Here is an 11612-nt window from a genome sequence, read left to right as displayed (position 1 = left end):
TGAGTGACCATAAATAAATAAATAAATATACAAATCAGGCTCCATCTCATTCATAACCTCCATCCCCGACTTTCAGGGACCGCTGACACCCGCCAGAGGGTCATGTCGTGTCTGTAGGGGACGCCTCTGGGCATGGAGAATAAAATGAAGGATGCCCGCTGCACTGGCCCCAATGGGAGATGGGGGCCTAACTACGAACCCAGAGAGCTGGGGCTTCGTCCCTCAGCCTATAAAGGCTGGGACTGAGGGGCAGAAAGGGGAGATCTCTGGGGCACATCTTCTGTGATGGGTTGGATCACAGAAACCCCCTTGGGGCTGCCACCTGATGTGCCAAGGTGTCAAGGTTCCTTCCCCACTCTGAACTCTAGGGTACAGATGTGGGGACCTGCATGAAAACCTCCTAAGCTTACTTTTACCAGCTTAGGTTAAAACTTCCCCAAGGTACAAACTATTTTACCCATGGACTTCCACTGCCACCACCAATCTTTATCTGGGTTCCTGAAAAAACATAGTTTGGACACGTCTTTCCCCCCAAAATCCTCCCAACCCTTGCACCCCACTTCCTGGGGAAGGTTTGGTAAAAATCCTCACCAATTTGCATAGGTGACCACAGACCCAAACCCTTGGATCTTAGAACAATGAAAAAGCATTCAGTTTCCTTACAAGAAGACTTTTAATAGAAGTAAAAAGAAAAGAATCACCTCTGTAAAATCAGGATGGTGAATACCTTCCAGGGTAATTAGATTCAAAACATAGAGAATCCCTCTAGGCAAAACCTTAAGTTAAAAAAAAGACACACAGACAGGAATATTCATTCTATTCAGCACAGCTATTTTCTCAGCCATTTAAAGAAATCATGATCTAACACATACCTAGCTAGATTACTTACTAAGTTCTAAGACTCCATTCCTCTTCTGTCCCCAGCAAAAGCATCACACAGACAGACACAGACCCTTTGTTTTTCTCCCTCCTCCCAGCTTTTGAAAGTATCTTGTCAACTCATTGGTCATTTTGGTCAGGTGCCAGCGAGGTTACTTTAACCCTTTACAGGTGAGAGGATTTTTCCTCTGGCCAGGAGGGATTTTAAAGGGGTTTACCCTTCCCTTTATATTTATGACACAAGACCACTTCTGCCTCGCTTTCCCTGCCAGCCTGGGACTCCAGCACCCTGCCTGGTTTGAGCCAGACACGCCAGCCTGCTCCAGCACAGACCCAGGTCTCAACCACATGCCCCAAAGCTGCAGACTTAACTGAAAGCACGTTTGACCCTCAGATGCCCAACTCCCAATGGGGTCCAAACCCCAAATAAATCCATTTTGCCCTGTATACAGCTTATACATGATAAACTTATAAATTGTTCACCCTCTGTAACACTGATAGAGAGATATGCACAGCTGTTTGCTCCCCCACCCCCCCCGAAGTGTAAATACATACTGTGGGTTAATTAATAAGGCAAAAGTGATTTTATTAAATACAGAAAGTAGGATCAGATGGGGTCATGCGTAAGAAAGAAAGAAAGAAAGAAAGAAAGATGTGTATGTCTGAGAATGGACGGATGGGTAGATAGACACCGGGGGGCTGGGACATACAGTGGGTACCGTTCTCCTTGGTTAAATCCCCCCAAACCACCCTGAAATGCAGTCACCAATTCTTAACTTCTTTTATTTTCGATCAAACACACAATTCCCCTCTAAGTTGCAAGTTAAACGGTGGATCAAATGAGACTCTTCTCCCTCGCCACAGTCCACGTTGACCAGACCTCAGGACACTACAGCCCTGCACACACAGACACACAAGGATATCCAGTCCCTGCAGTGGGATGGGGGTGGAGGATTGAGGGGCACGGGGCTGAGCTCAAGCTCCAGCGTGGGCTGCCCCACAGGGACGTCCGGGGAAGGACTCTGCCCTCCCTGCTCTGGGTTCTGCGGAGCTCAGACCCTTCAGCGGCCATTGTCACGCCCTCTGCGCTGCCGTGGAACATGGTCCCTCCCGGTGTCCGGAGAGGGGGCCGGAGCCCGGGAGGGCTGAAGATGGAGGGAGGGAATGAAGAGGACGAAGCAGTGCTGTCCCCTCCTAGGAGCCCGGAGCTGGGCACTCACCGCACCTGTGGGACACAGAGAGCAGAGGGGTTCAGCCGGTGCCGCTCACGGGCAGCATCCTCGGCTGGGAGAGCAAGGCCAGAAGGGACCCTTGGGACCATCTAGCCTCGCCCAGCCACGCCTGCATCCTGCCAGGATGTCTGGGTTGAGCTGCAGCTCATCTTCCAGACAGAGACACCAGCCTTGTCAAACCGCCTCAGGGAACGGCCACTGCCCAGCGGGTGCCGCACACCAAGTCCCTGGGGAGCCGCAGCTGCCTCCGCCGATTCTCCCTGCTTCTGGTACCAGCCCCATTGCAACGCGGCCTGGCACAGAACCGGCTTCACGGGCACCTCTGGCCCTTTGTGCTTCTGGGCCCGACCACTGATCCTTGGAGGTCACGGCTGAGTGCTTATTGATTGACGCTCATTGAGCCTTGCTCTTGGAACATTTCCTCTTGCTTCTTAATTAGGGATCATTCATTTTTGGTCATTGATCATTAATTCCTGATTATTGACAAGTGATTCTTATCAATTGATAATTATTAGCAGCTTATTGATGCTTGATCCTCAATTCTTTAACATTAATTACTGATCTGTGAGTGTTGATTATTGATAATTAATTGCAGATTAATGGCTATTCAGCATTAAGTACAGATCACTAGGTACTGACCAGGGATAGCCAATCCGTGATTATTGATTTCTCAGTGATAAATAATTGGAATTGATAATAGACTGTTGATTCTCATGTATTGATCACTGGTGCATTAACCTTGATGGCAGCACATTCATTAGTGATGACGGGTGGTGGATTATTAATAAGTAATCGCTCCTGATTCTCTCTCATTGATCGCTGGTCACTGTCAGGAATCAGGGCTGGCAGCAGAGCCAGTCCCAGGCAACCTGACGTGCGCACCTGGCCTGGAGCCGGCTGCCTGATTGGCTCCGCCCTGATTGCTTGGCGGAGTCAGCAGCCCGGTTCATGAGCCCAGCAGAAGTTAAGCAGCTGCCCAAAGAATTTCCCCAGGGCTGCGATAGCAGCTGTGACTGCTTGTTCCAGCCCTGCACCTGCCTTCTTCCCATCTGGGTCCAGCCCTGTTCCTGCCTTCTTCCCGTCTGGGTCCAGCCCAGCTGCTGTCCTGCACCCAGGCTTTCGTCCCTCCAGGTAACCTGTTCCTAAACCTGAGCTCTAACTCCTGACTTTGGTGTTAGCCTCTGACAACCGTAACATCATAGAGCTGTGGGACAGGGAGAGACCTCCACAGCTCAGCTAGTCCCCTCTCCTGCCCTGAGGCAGGACTAAGTCATACTTATTCCATCCCTGACAGGTATTTCTCTAACCTGCTCCTAAAAACCTCCAACAATGGAGGATCCACAACCTCCCTGGGCAATTTGTTCCAGTATTTACCCAGCCTGACAGTTTTCCAATGTCCAATCTAAACCGCCCTTGCTGCAATTATCGCCCATTGCTTCTTGTCCTAGCCTCCGAGGTTAACGAGTACAATTTTTCACCCTCCTTTTTAGAACAACCTTTTATAGATTTGTAAAATGTTATAATCTCATTCCCCCGCCCAGGACACCCCAGTCTTCTCTTCTCCAGTTCTTTCAATCTTCCCTCACAGCTCATGTTTTCTAGCCCTTGAATGATTTTTGTTGCTCTCCTAGGGCCTTTCTCCAAATTTTCCACATCTTTCCTGAAATATGGTCCCCAGAACTGGACACAACACTCCAGATGAGGCCATATCAGTACGGAGTAGAGCAGAAGAATTACTTATCATATCTTCCTTACAACATTCCTGCTAATACATCCCAGAATTCATTTTTTTCCCGATAGTATTACATTGTTGACTCATATTTAGCTTGTGATCCCCTGGGACCCCCAGATCCCTTTCGGCAGTACTCCTCCCTAGGCCATCATTTCCCATTTTTGTGTGTGCAACTGATTGTTCCTTCCTAAGTGGAGTACCTGGCATTGTCCTTATTGAATTTCATCACTGAATGTGGGTGACTAAGTAGTTCCCGCGGCTGGCGGCTGGCTGCATGCTGATGGCGTGGGATCGATTCTTGAGCACGGGTTGTTGCTCTCAGCGGTGACGCGGGACCATGAAGGTAGCTGTTGCTCTTACCTTAAGCAGCGTGACGCCGGCGCTGTACAACAGGCTGAGCAGGAAGAGAGCAATGAAGGCAACAGGTGTCCAGAGACCGTCAGATTCCTCCTCTCCTCCTTCAACAGAGACGCCTTGGTCCTCCACTAGGCAGTGAGGAGCTGGGGATGAGACAAACGTGCTGGTTAGAGAGGCCTCTTCGTTAACCCAGGGAGCTGAGTGGGCACAGCGGGGAGCTCCGATCTGGGCTCTGGGCAGGAGATCCCTGTCCAGGGCCAGAGACAGAGGGTCCCTGCCAGGGGAGACCGGGCAGGCTGCAGGGGGAGACCCCCTGTCACAGGCTGCAATTCTCACAGCAGCCTCAGGGATTTCAGCCCCAACTTCCATTAAATTTCACGCCCTTTGGCTCCTTTACACACCCCAGCCACCCCGAGCATGCGATTCCCCTCCCCAGGCCAGCAACAGATCTGGGCTGAGACCTGCCAATGCATAGCTCAATGGGGCCATGCACACCCATCCAACAGCGGCATCTTCCCAGCCAATGCCAGCTTGAGCCGTGCTGGGACCAGTTCTTGGGCAGCAGAGGCACCAATTCCCCCCGATCCCTATTCTGGGGACCTGGGGAATTTACCCACAGAGCTGTTCTGAGACCTCCCTCAACTCGTATCATCCCACAGGCAGTGAGGTCCAATGAACAGAGCACTAGGATGGGACTCAGGACCCCCATGGGTCTATTTCCAGCTCTGTCATTGACTTTGCAGGACCTCAGGCAATTCACCTCCCCTCTCTGTGCCTCAGTTTCCCTTCACATCCTTTCTCTGTTTGGACATTTAGCTCTCCTGGGCAGAGACTATCTCTTACTCTATCTGTGTGCAGCTCCTAGTGCATTGGGGTCCCAAACTCAGTAGAGACCTCTACACACAACTGTAATACACCTAATAACGGGGCCATATGATGGGAACAACTTTTAAGCCACTACCCGCTTGGACTCCATTAAAACCCATGTTCCTAGAAGGGGAAAGATCTGTAGCCCATCGTCACATTTGGGCAACACCTGACCAGCCCACCCTCAAGCCCTACGAAAAGGGGGCAAAGGCACGGCCAGCCCATCAGCAACACCCTGAGCTGCCCCATATTGTCAGACACTGGAACAGAAGTGATGGCCCCCAACTGACTTCTCCCTTGGGGCGACTCTGCCACCATCACACAGCAGTGACCTCAGTCCCTGTAGGCAGACGTCTCCATGGCCCATTTCTAATTTCTTCAGCCGTTTATGTGGTTGTGTCATGGGGACTGAGTAAAGACCTCTCCCAACTCATCCCACATGGGACACCTCTCAGTCAGAGCCCCTTTCACCCACCACCAGCCTGGGCTCCGCTGGGAACCCGTTCCCAAGAGTTGGAAGGACTCACAGCCCAGCATTCCCTGAGCCTGTCCATGTGTCTTGTCAATGGCATGAACATCGACTGAGAAATGGCCTGGAGCCTCCTCAAATTAGTACACACCTGGGCACTCAAAGGGCTGGCATGAGAGGCCTCAGCTGTCTGGATGTACCAGCTGAAATCTTAATTCACTCACCAGTGCACTCTATGGCCCAGGCAGTGGATGGATAATTGACGTGACCTTCCTAGCTCTGAAACCTTGACTGGTGCATTTGTAGATCTTAAGGAAGAAGGGACCATTACAGTAACAAGCCTGACCTCCTGTATATCACAGACCAGAGAATCTCACCCAGCTACCCCTCTATGCAGCCCCATGACTTGTCTTTGCTGGGAGCATATTTTCCAGAATGGACCCCAGGCTGGATGTACAAATCTCGAGATGGCGACTCCACCTCTACCACTGGAAGTTTGTTCCAATGGTTCCCTTCCAGATTTCGTGCCTGTGATGGGGTGTGAATACCTTCACTGTCCAGGAAAGGGTTAATCCCACCCCAGGGGCGGAGGAAGTCCTGCCCCTCAGGTCAGGCTAAGCGTGCTCCAAATGCCGTGCTGGTAGAAAGAATACCATCTCCTCCATAAACTTATCAAGCTTTGTCTTGAAGCCAGATATGTCTTTTGCCCCCACTGCTTCCCTTGGAAGGCTGTTCCAGAACTTCACTGCTCTGATGCTTAGGAAGCTTCGTCTAATTTCAAGTCTAAACTTCCTGATGGCCAGTTTATATCCATTTGTTCTTGTGTCCACATTGGTACTGAGCTTCAATAATCCCTCTCCCTCCCTGGTATTTATCCCTCTGATATATTTATACATAGCAATCATATCTCCCCTCAGCCTTCTTTTGGTTAGGCTAAACAAGCCAAGCTCCTTGAGTCTCCTTTCATAAGACAGATTTTCCATTCCTCGTTTCATCCTAGTAGCCCTTCTCTGTACCTGTTCCAGTTTGAATTCATCCTTCTTAACCATGGGAGACCAGAACGGCACCCAGTATTCCAGGGGAGGTCTCACCAGTGCCTTGTATAACGGTACTAACACCTCCTTATCTCTCCTGGAAATACCTCGCCTGATGCATCCCAAGACCGCATTAGCTTTTTTCACGGCCTTGTCACATTGGCAGCTCATAGTCATCCTGTGATCAACCAATACTCCAAGGTCCTTCTCCTCCTCTGTTACTTCCAAATAATGTGTTCCCAGTTTATAACAGAAATTCTTGTTATTAATCCCTAAATGCATAACCTTGCACTTTTCACTATTAAATTTCATCCTATTACTATTACTCCAGTTTACAAGGTCATCCAGATCTTCCTGTATGATATCCCGGTCCTTCTTTGTATTGGCAATACCTCCCAGCTTTGTGTCATCCCCAAACTTTATTAGCACACTCCTGCTTTTTGTGCCAAGGTCAGTAATAAAAAGATTAAACAAGATTGGTCCCAAAACCGATCCCTGAGGAACTCCACTAGTAACCTCCTTCCAGTCTGACAGTTCACCTTTCAGTGTGACCCACTGTAGTCTCCCCTTTAACCAGCTACTTATCGACCTTTCAGTTTTCATATTGACCCCCATCTTTTCCAATTTAGCTAATAATTCTCCATGTGGAACCGTATCAAATGCCCTACTGAAATCGAGGTAAATTAGATCCACTACGTTCCCTTTGTCTAAAAAATCTGTTACCTTCTCCAAGAAGGAGATCAGGTTGGTTTGGCACGATCTACCTTTTGTAAAGCCATGTTGTATTTTGTCCCATTTACCTTTGACCTCAATGTCCTTAACTACTTTCTTCTTCAACATTTTTTCCAAGACCTTGCATACTACAGATGTCAAACTAACAGATGTCAAACTGTAGTTACCCGGATCGCTCTTTTTCCCTTTCTTAAAAATAGGAACTATGTTAGCAATTCTCCAGTCATACGGTACAACCCCTGAGTTTACAGATTGATTAAAAATTCTTGCTAACGGGCTTGCAATTTCATGTGCCAGTTCCTTTAATATTCTTGGATGAAGATTACCTGGGCTCCCTGATTTAGTCCCATTAAGCTGTTCGAGTTTGGCTTCTACCTCGGATGTGGTAATATCTACCTCCATATCCTCATTCTCATTTGTCGTCCTACCATTATCCCTAAGCTCCTCATTAGCCTCGTTAAAGACTGAGGCAAAGTATTTGTTTAGATATTGAGCCATGCCTAGATTATCCTTAACCTCCACTCCATCCTCAGTGTTTAGCGGTCCCACCTCTTCTTTCTTTGTTTTCTTCTTATTTATATGGCTTGTGACGGGGCAAGGCCAGATGGCTATGGAAAAGTAGTGGGAGATAGATAGATTAGCTCCAGGCTAAACAAATCCCTGGTACCAGGATAAGTGAAAGGGCAGCTGTTCCAGGTCAATTAAGACATCTGGGGCCAATTAAGAACTTTCCAGAAGGCAGGGAGAAGGGACACCTGAAGCCAATCAGGGGCTGGCTGAAACTAGTTCAAAGCCTCCCAGTCAGTCAGGTGGGTGTGCATGTCAGGAGATGTGGGAGGAAGTTGCGCTGTTGGAGAGGCTGAGTAGTACACACCATATCAGACACAAGGAAGGAGGCCCTGAGGTAAGGGTGAAGTGGAGCTTGAGGAAGTGAGGGCTGCTGTGGGGGAAGTAGCCCAGGGAATTCTACATGTCATGTTTCTAAAAGGTCAGCTACCATAGCTGATACTATTAGGGTCCTGGGCTGGAGCCAGGAGTAGACGGTGGGCCCAGGCTCCCCCCCACCCCCCCCACCGTTGCCCCCTGATTAATCACTGAGACTGGGAGACAACAGAGACTGTGCAAGGAAGGATAACTTCTCCTCACCTCCCCCACTGGCTTATGATGAAAATGGCTCAGTAGACTGTGACCCTTGTCTCTAGAGAGAGAAGGGTTACGGGGAGGGTCACAGTGAGCCTCTGAGGCTAGCGAAATGCACCCGGAAACACGGGACCCACGGAGGCAAGGACAGAGCTTTGTCACAGGCTATAGAACCTTTTACTATTGCTTTTAATTCCCTTTCCAAGGTCCAACTCTACATGGCTTTTGGCCTTTCTCACTTTATCCCTCCATGCTCTGACCTCAGCAAGGTAGCTTTCCTTGCTGATCCCTCCCATCTTCCACTCCCTGTAGGCTTTCTGTTTTTTCTTAATCACCTCTCTGAGATGCTTGCTCGTCCAGCTTGGTCTACAACTCCTGCCTATGAATTTTTTCCCCTTTCTTGGGATGCAGGCTTCCGATAGCTTCTGCAGCTTTGACTTGAAGTAATTCCAGGCCTCCTCTGCCTTTAGATCCACAAGTTTTTCAGTACAATCCACTTCCCTAACTAATTTCCTTAATTTTTTAAAGTCAGCCTTTTGGAAATCAAAAACCATAGTCACAGATCTATTTTTGTTTATCCTTCCATTTAGTTTGAACTGAATTAGCTCATGATCGCTCAAACCAAGCTTGTCCCATACAATCATTTCTTCTATGAGGTCCTCACTGCTCACCAAAACCAAATCTAAAATGGCGTCCTCTCTTCTCAGTTCAGCAACTACTCGGTGAAGGAATCCATCAGTTACCGTATCCAGGAAAATCTGAGCCCTATTATTATTACTAGCACTTGTCCTGCAGTCTATATCAGGAAAGATGTGGACAAATTGGAGAAAGTCAGAGAAGAGCAACAAAAATGATGAAAGGTCTAGAAAACACGACCTATGAGGGAAGATTAAAAATTGTGATTGTTGAGGCTGGAAAAGAGAAGGTTGAGAGGGGACATGATAGCAGTTTTCAAGAACATAAAAGGTTGTTACAAGGAGGAGGGAGAAAAATTGTTCTCCTTAACCTCATAGGATAGGACAATTAGCAATGGGCTTAAATTGCAGCAAGAGAGGTGTCGGTTGGACACTAGAAAAAACTTCCTGTCAGGGTGAGTAAGCACTGGAATAAATTGACTAGGGCGGTTGTGCAATCTCCATCATTGGAGATTTTTAAGAGCAGGTGAGACAAACACCTGTCAGGGACGGTCTAGATAATACTTAGTCCTGCCATGAGTGCAGGGAACTGGACTAGATGAGTGCTCAAGTGAGCCTGTGTCCCACTGCCCTTACCATCATCCCCTCCGGTGACAGCCCTTGGGTTTGGCCATTACCAACTGCCCTGCATTTGAGGTCCTCTCTATGCACTCTGGCCGCTAGGCCACACTACCCTACACTCAAGGGCTCAAACAAAATCCTGCACTTGAGGGCTGATATATTGACCATGGGCACTAGGCCACACCGCCCTGTGCTCATGCGTGCCCTTTAATAGACTTATCCTCCATGAATCTATCTAATTCTTTTTTGAACCCACTTATATTTTGGGCCATCACAACATCCCCTGACAACTACTTCCACACGTTGACTCTGTTGTGTGAAGAAGATCTTCCTTGTGTTTGTTTGAAACCAGCTGCCATTTAATTTCATTGGGTGACCCCAGGTTCTTGTATTATGTGGAGGGGAAAATAACACTTCCTGATTTACTTTCTCCACACCCGCCATGATTTTATAGACCTCTCTCCTATCCCCCTTAGTCATTTCTTTTCTAAGATGAAAAGTCCCAGCCTATCTAATCTCTCCTCAGGCGGAAGTTGTTCCATCCCCATGATCAATGTTGTCCCCTTTCTCTGTACCTTCTCCATTTCTAATACATCTTTCTTGAGATGGGGCAACCAGAATTGCATGCAATATTCAAGCTGTGGGCATACCATGGATTTATACAGTGGCATTATGAGATTTACTGTCTTAATATCTGTCCCTTTCCTAATGGTTCCTACCATTGTTACCTTTTCTGACTGTCACTCCGTGTTGACTCCAGAAATGAATGCTGTATTCCAGTATCAGTCTCCCTAACCCTGTACACAGAGGTGAAATCATTTCCCCTGCACGCTACCTCCATGTTTATACATCCAGGGACAGAGCTGGGAGGAATGAAGGCTCCTAACTTAGACTCACCCTCCCACCTAGCTCTCTAAGCACATAAAACCAGATTCCTGGGCACTCTGCCTCTAATCTTATGTGGTCAAATGAGGACGCATCTCCTAAGGGATCTCACGCCAGAGTGGCTAGGGCTACATGGCTGGACAGGTGCAATAGTTAAGAAACAAGTCTTGGAGATGGGGGATCAGGGCTCTATTCCCACCTCTCCCACTGACCTGCAGTGTGACCAGAGACAAGCCACCTGGGCTGGGGTCTTTAAAGGACTCTTAGGAAATTAGGTGCCAGTGAAGATAAACTCACAATTGCAGTGGGAGTTGGGTGTCTCACTTCTTTATAGCATCCCTATTTTAATCCTTTTGTGCCAAAATATCCCATCCCAGCCTCTGTCTGCTTAGACTATCAGCTCCTTGGTTCCAGGACATTTCCTCTGTGTGTGTTCGTACAGGGCCCATCCAATGGGGCTCTGACCTCAGTCAGGAGATCTAGGAGTTGCAATATCATGAATAATAATGGATGGATAGCAACTCACTGCAGAGGGATGGACAGGTAGAAACATGACAATGCATGAAGATGGATGGATGCAGAGAGGAGATTGCATAATTTTGCATGCATGGACACTGTAGAATCAAAGCAACAGGTATAGAATCATAGGATATCAGGGTTCGAAGGATCCTCAGGAGGTCATCTAGTCCAACCCCCTGCTCAAAGCAGGACCAATTTCCTATTTTTCCCCAAATCCCTAAGTTGGTGTAGGCTTCCTGGGGCACGGGCCGGTCCTGCTGGGTCCATGTCACCAGGATGGCTCTGGGCCGGAAGCCGGAGGCCAGGCAGGTGATGGTGGCCGATTCCCGGAGAGCCAGCCCCTCAAGGATTGAACTCACAACCCTGGGTTTAGCAAGCCAATGCTCAAAAATACTGAGCTATCCGTCCCCCAGAGCCTAGGATGGGTGGATGGATCCTGTTTGGAAGAATGAATTGATGTAGTCTATACATAAGGAAAGGAGGATGGCTGGAAAGAAAGAAAGAAAGAAA

This window comes from Caretta caretta, chromosome 13, assembly GCF_965140235.1.
Source record: "Caretta caretta isolate rCarCar2 chromosome 13, rCarCar1.hap1, whole genome shotgun sequence".
Lineage (NCBI taxonomy): Eukaryota > Metazoa > Chordata > Testudines > Cheloniidae > Caretta > Caretta caretta.
Note: the sequence above shows the minus strand (reverse complement) of the source record.